This window comes from Priapulus caudatus, unplaced genomic scaffold (genome assembly GCF_000485595.1).
Source record: "Priapulus caudatus unplaced genomic scaffold, Priapulus_caudatus-5.0.1 Scaffold557, whole genome shotgun sequence".
Lineage (NCBI taxonomy): Eukaryota > Metazoa > Priapulida > Priapulimorpha > Priapulimorphida > Priapulidae > Priapulus > Priapulus caudatus.
This window is the reverse complement of record NW_014577618.1, coordinates 145466-152965: the sequence shown is the minus strand read 5'-3', so window position 1 is coordinate 152965 and position 7500 is coordinate 145466. Positions and strand designations below refer to the sequence as shown.

Genomic DNA, 7500 nt, shown 5'->3' with positions numbered 1-7500 from the left:
GGTGGCCACCGCTGTTGCGCCGTGTCGGCTGATTGCTCGGCAACACTGCTGTTGTACTGCAGTATGGCGGACAGGTGGCGCAGTATGCCGCTGCGGGCTCGCTCAGCGTGCCAGCCTGCTGGTAACGTACTCCACACTGCAATATGGAAGCATGGAGACCGAGTTACGCCATCACACTGATATACGCAGCAATTAGATGGCTAAGATGTGGACTAAGTAGGCCAATATATATATAATATATATATAATAGAGATAATGCACATACATACGCGTGCCGGGGCCCCACCACACACACCCAACACACACACACCACACACACACACACACACACACACACACACACACACACCCACACACAGCATACGCCACGCACGCATCACGCATCCATCATATATATATATATATATATAACGTATATGGAGAGATAAGTGAGCAGTATAATAAATATAATGTGCACTATTAGCATCAAAGAACCTAAGATGGCCCAGCTTTATTAGATAAAGCCGTAACGACACTATAAGATCAATATTAAAAAGCGTGATGCTAGATGCAATGAGCCCATGGGGCCGTTTGTCAGAAAAGCTATCCGTAAAGTTAATGCTGAGGTTGAAGTGCTCAGGATGGAACTGACGACTGAATGTGCATGCTAAGATAGCCACTTACGGACTTAATGCTTAATGCTAAGATAGCACTTACGACTAATGTTTAATGCCTAAGATAGCACTTAGGCCCTAATGTTAATGCTAATGATAGCACTTACGACTAATGTTCGATGCCTAAGATAGCATGTCGACTATGGTGAATATGACCGCGGGAATAGCGGTTCCTGGGACAGTGGCCATCGCAATCTATCGGAAAAACCTACGATACCGCGGAACTTTAATACATGATTCTGTTCAACGGTTTAGGCGAGTCGAAGTTAACTATCTAAGCAATAACGTTAAGACGTAATTTTACGTTTTCTTGATAACGGCCCCAGTTCATTATATATGCTCTTTTCGAGAGACTTATAGACCATCAACAGCGTAGACTCTTTACAATGATAATGGATGTCCTATCAGGGCCTTAAAAACAGCGCTTTAAAACACACGGGTGGGTTAAATTGTATAATATATTTAGGGTAAATCTACGCGCATTTATCATACCTGTATATACTATTGACTCATAACATATATATTATTTATTATATATATATAGATATATGTATAGATATACGATATATACTAACCGTGAATTCTTAACCTGTTTTAAGCGTAGAACATTATTCTTTAGCACGAATTTGATGGCCAGAAGTTTAGAATTAAGTGATACAGAGAACATCCGACGATTAATGGGGTCCTAGCGTAAGAAAGGTTTAAAACTAGCCAACAGTTATATAATTTTAGTGACCATTACATGATAAATCGTTGTAAATTCCATTTGGATACAACGTCGCATGCAGGTACTATGAAACATAAGTGCCGGTTCTGAGCAGGCACTAATTGCTTTGCGCACGCCCTTGTTACTTACTGCAAGAGCGCTTGGGTGTTTTTAATACAAATGAAATTTGCCTTCGCTTAAGAAAACTTTTCGCTCTATTCTTTTCGTTCTCCCTTCTTTCCTCACCAGTCATTCATATTTGGCGAGTAGATTGCAAAGGTCATGTGATGCACCTTTAAAACATTAATGCCTCGTTGCTGGGCACTTATGCTGTCAGAGTGTGCTTTTGGCAGAATTAATGCTCGCCTACTGCCTCGTGGCACATATCGCTTCCCAAAGGCAACACTATGAGAGCACTAAGTGGCCCCAGCCAATCAGGCCATGTAGTGATCATGACAATGATGTGTATATAAAAAAGCAACTTAACCTACGCCAGACCTACCATGTAATTAGTCAATTAAAACAACTTGACAAGGTTTTTTTTGACATTGAATTACATGAGCACTGCTCAGCATGCGCGCTGTCGGCCGCGAGAGTATTTGTTATGAGGCAGGCTGACACAACTAGGAATCTCTACTTATTCACCACCTGAAATATCAGTTGAGGTTTGTCAAAACATTACTTCAACCGTGCCGCACACGTTAGAATATTTTTTGTAAATCTACGGCAGGTGTCGGTGTTTGCATATCCAAATTGACAAGTGGTATTACGCCATCTGGTCATGCAAGCTAGCTTACACCGGCCTCGACCCACGCACGCACGCCACGAACACACGCACGCCACGCACGCACGCACGGCCCACGCACCGCCCACGCACGCCCACTCAGCGCACGCACGCCACACACACGCGCGCAGGCACAAACATACACAGCACGCACGCAGGCACACATACAGTGCGGCACATCACGCGCTGACACACACACAATGCACGCACGCCATGCCACGCTCACCACACCGCGCGCGCCGCCACACACACACACACAACACACATATATATAAATCATATATGATATATCAAGCAGTCCATAATACGCAAATTATAATGGACTTATATATACAAATCATATAGACTTCTATTTCCATTATCGACTCCTTAATATATATAGTATTATATTCATTACTATTGATGGATATACATAGTATATATATATATATATATGTATATACATGCCCGTACACACATGCACACACGCGCACGCACACGCGCGCACACGCACGTACCGCTACTGGATGTCCGGTGACAACTCCATACGATGTAGAGCGTCAGCAGGAATACGGCAGCCGCCACGCCTCTCACGAACGTACTCCCTCTATATGTGCGCACGAGCATGCTGTGGAAGACAATAGGAAACGTGCGTGACTCATCCGTTAGTTATACGCATATATAGTATCAAGAGTACATAATAGAGATTATGTACTCTGTATCTCTATTATGTACTCTTGATAGTATCAAGAGCGTGTATTAAGTACTTAATACGCTCTTGATCGTGTATTTTTACAACCATATATTGTGTTAACCATATATTTTTCCATAGTCGATTCCTTTTAGCATGTAACAGAGGCGTGTACAGGATTTGTACCAGGGGGGGTCTAACCGTAACCCAAACTTGGGAGCACGCGAAGGGGGGGTCTGGGGCCCTCCCCCAGAAATTTTTTGAAATTAGACCCCCTTAGATGCGTTTTCTGCGCGAGCCAGGGGGGGGGTCCGAACCCCTTAGACCCCGCCCCCCTGTACACGCCCCTGTGTAATAACGAAACTATATACGCGGATTTATTACAGTCACGAAATCTAGCTCGTCTTGACAGCTGTCAGGTAGGCTCCCGGCCGCACGCGTGTTTTATTCATGCCACTAATAACCCAGAGTGCTCGCGCACAGAGTTCAGTCACGGGGCTGTAAGAGGATGATCGTACTACGTATGAGATCGTACGTGAACAAACGTACGCGCGATCTCTTCCAAAGAAAACATGCAACAGCAACAGCTGTGAAACAGGTTTTTAAGGTGACGAATAACCTACTAACCCTGTTTATGTCTGCGTGTATATCTGCGTGTATATCTGCGTGTATATTTGCGTGTATATCTGCGTGTATGTCTGCGTGTATATCTGCGTGTATATCTGCGTGTATATCTGCGTGTATATCTGCGTGTATATATGCGTGTATATCTGCGTGTATATCTGCGTGTATGTCTGCGTGTATATCTACGTGAATGTATGTCTATGCGAGCGACCGCCCATTTTTTATAAGGCAAAAAATACAACGTAAGGAAACAAGACAGGACGTGTAAGTAAGTGGCGGCACGTACATACACGTCGCGTTGGATCCACTAAACTATAACAAATTGCTATAGTTCAGTGGTTAGATCGTGCACCTCACCATATGACCTCACTTACTTCTCGTCTTTGCCGAGATGCGTCTACTTGCTGCTGTTGCACCCCCACACCGCCTGTCACGTCTGGTATGTGTTGGACACACCGCCGCGGGCATCAGTGCATACCAGTACAAATGTATCGACGTGCCTGTGTGAATAGCGTACACGTCATCCGAATGTCTTCTGTTATAATTATTCTGTCATCATTTATTTAGTTATCATTTTCGCTGATCGACCCATGGCTCTCTTATTGATGTAGTGTGGACATACATCACGAACGAAAAACAGTAATAACGACAGATAAACAACACAGTAAAAACAACAATACACCGGTTAGAGGTTGCCGTCGTCTCTCCCCTCTCTACCAAAACCGCGCTTTTTTAAGCCATGAGCCTTCCCTCCGCGACCTTTTTAGACTTAATTAACATATCGCGGGTAATGGATAAAGTGACCGGCCGCGACTCTAGTGTCTGGTGGTACCATGTACCGTCGCCGACTATCGGAATTCACCTAGATTATATTATATTTGAGATTACCTAGATTTATCTATTTTATCAGTAGATTGCATCTGTAGACAGTACAGAGGGATATGAATTGTCATGGCAGAAGAATCTATTTAATACATTACATTTTAAGATTGAGTGAAATAGTGTATAGGATAGCGCACGCTCCCGCAGAGAGTAAATATATCGCCCCACACTATTCCCCAAATGCAATCACTAGAAACAACACACCTCTCCGCTCCAAGTGATAAATAATAATAGAACGCCGCAGGTAATCACTATACACCACGCCCGTAGCGTCCGAGACACTAATGCCTCGAGGGCCGATCGGCCATGGTTATTCCCCAGGTAACGACTCGGCTCTCATCCTTTCCGCAGCAAGTCCAGTTTTCGCCTAGCTCCTACACCCTATTCCAGCGATACTTCTCCGCTCTACCTTCCACCGACCTACCTTCACCCCGCCGAGCGCCTCCGCGAACCGCTTCTCTAAGGTACGGAATTACTTGTATTCGATTACGCGACACGCGGCGCGAGTGTTACGATTTGGAGACATCTGTATAGTATCGTAGAATTGTGCGTGCAACGAATATTCTGTGGTGTAAAACAAAGCACGAAGAGTAGTTTTCATAATACTGTGTTTCTGTTATCTATCGACGCAACCTGACACTGCCCTTAAAACGGGTGCCACTACGGCACCTACTAAACCGAGAACCTGGAAACGGGAAGTGAGAGGCTTTCCTTAGAATAGTTCACATGACCGCAGATTCAATGTAGATACGTTGAACGCAAATTGTCCCAGCGACATGATGTATGTATATACATACCTGTGATGCACGAATCCCGCAAAGCCAATTAACTATATCGTTTCTGAACGTGCACGGTGAATCTATCTTACACGAACACCGCAGGATACACACCATTGCAGTCCAATGCACGCTAATGCGATCTATTATCGCAGAGTAATACGCAGAAAAATGTCGATATCCGTCGCGCTAAGTACCTACTGCGACATCAGCGAACAACTCTGATAACAAAACACCATATAGGTCAGAAGTAGATAATAGGGAATTATCTATTATCTACTTCTAATATAGGTATATATAACAACTGAGAATAACACACCCTACACAATGCGACATATTATCACACACAAAAATACGCAGTAAACTGTCTATTCTCGCTGCACATTGTCGCGGGAGCGCATCACCGTTGAACGGAATTTCGGCAGCACAATTCACGGAACCGGATTTTGACATCGGCCGTGAGCTCTTCCTTGATTGAACTATTGACGGAACCGGATTGAACCGGACGACAGCTATTCCTGGATTTGACCATTCTCCAGCCGCTTCCATTGCCCACGGGTGATGCCGCTATATTGTGCGAGCGCTGAGTGGGACAACAGACTCACGGGACCTTAACTGTCGCATGCTCAGACTGGGCTGGCCACTTAAGTTACCAGTGCGCCATACAGTAACACGCGTGCGCTCATCTGAACACAACTCACCTGTACCTACGCGTGCACGCCCACACGCACGCACACGCGCACAAGCAAGCGCGCACGTGGGCGCACACGCACGCAATCACACGCGTAAGCACGCATATAATATATATATATATATATATATTATATGCGTGCTTATACGCGTGTGATTGTATAAGATGGCACGGCGTCGTAAAAACGACGACGACTAAGAAGACGACGAAGACTCAGAACTAATTACAAACATCATTAACAAAACTCATATTTAATTACACGTTATATACATATATATGTACCGCTATACGTTGTATTATTACCGGGATCGCATCAACTAAAAGCCTGTTACAAGAGCTATCGATTACGCACGCGCACGCGCGCACACGCATGCACGCACGCACGCACATTCCCACCTGTCACGGCTCCTCTACGCAGCGGGCTGCTGTACAGAATACTGGCGATGTCTATAGAAGTCGTTCCGAAGTCCTGGCACCTGCCGCGGGGAATAGTGTCTGTATACTTTCTTCTAACGTGGTGTAACGAGTATATATAGGTAGCGTGCCAGTAGTCCGCCGACCTGCTGTCCCGCAGACAGAGATAACTATCATGCGCGCGGCCTCCTAACACGCTTCCACCGTGGAGGAGGAGATAGATATGCGCGTGCGTGCGTACATGTACAGGTATATTACGAACCTTGGCGTATCTCGTGACGCATGCCCACCAGCGCCGCCAGCTGACACGCTCTGGTTGGCTGCACAGATAGAATATAGCTCGCCGACGCGGGTTCGATCAGTCGGTCGTCGTTCGTGCCGCTGTGCGCGCGATTGCCTATAGGAAATCATACCGAACATGCTATACAGTCATAAACCTCATACAGGAATGAGTGCTGCTAAATACATATATAATTATATAGCTATACATATAATGTATTTTAGGTGTCGGCAGCGGCGGGAGAGACACGCACCGTCCTGAAAGACTCGTTCCACGTTCAGCCCATAGGTGGCGCACGTCTCGTAGTAGGAGCAGTGCTTGAGATCGGATGCCAGCTTGCGCGCCCGGCTGTCGTCAATGACTCGTGGGTTGTTCTCGCTGATCGCGTCTGCAACGACACAAGAGCATTCGTACGTGTTTGCAACCAACACAAGAGCATTCGGTTGTGTCTGCCACAACACAAGAGCATTCACATGCATCTGCCACGAGAAGGTTCGTCTATATCTTCTACGACACAAGAGCACACGTACGCGGTTATAACCAACACAAGAACATTCGTACGCGGCTGTAACCAACACAAGAGCATTCACACGCGTCTACCACAACATAAGAGTATCCGTGCTCATCTGCAACAACACAAGAGCATCTGTACGCGGCACTGCTGGCATCCTGACGTCGGCAAATCGACGACACTGGTGGCGCCCCCGCGTTATCAACGACGCTATCGTTTGTCGGTCGAACCGTATCGGCCGCGGCAACGATAACGGACGAAAACACAGAGGACTTTACACTGTGGCGACGCACGGCTGTGTGTGTATAGCATTCAGTTTAATTCAATGATAGTACAGTCTTAGTACTTTCTAGTTTACTGTGGACTTTCTTACCGACCGGGCCACCCTTAAAAAATTGTTTGTTTCCCCTTTACCTACTCGCCTCTCAGGATACCGAGTAGGTAGGTAGGTGAAAAATCTTTTTTATTTTGTTTTGACAAGATGTGTGTATGTATATTGTATATTCTGT

General features: G+C 45.7%; 1 long non-coding RNA gene across 5 annotated transcripts in view; it reads right to left on the bottom strand.

The window, feature by feature from the left end:
* LOC106811621 overlaps nt 1-7500 on the bottom strand; it is an 8442-nt gene that overhangs the window by 187 nt on the left and 755 nt on the right. Inside the window, exons 2-6 of one of the 5 annotated variants that reach the window (XR_001394164.1) lie at nt 6183-6597; nt 4744-4883; nt 3812-3937; nt 2641-2750; nt 1-136 (exon numbers count right to left, since the gene is read on the bottom strand). The exon at nt 1-136 is cut by the window's left edge and continues 187 nt beyond it. This is a non-coding gene — a long non-coding RNA (uncharacterized LOC106811621). Of the gene's footprint in view, nt 137-2640; nt 2751-3811; nt 3938-4743; nt 4884-5116; nt 5807-6174; nt 6598-7500 lie in introns of those variants that run through there. The other 4 variants (XR_001394165.1, XR_001394167.1, XR_001394166.1 and 1 more) reach the window with 4 other exon arrangements.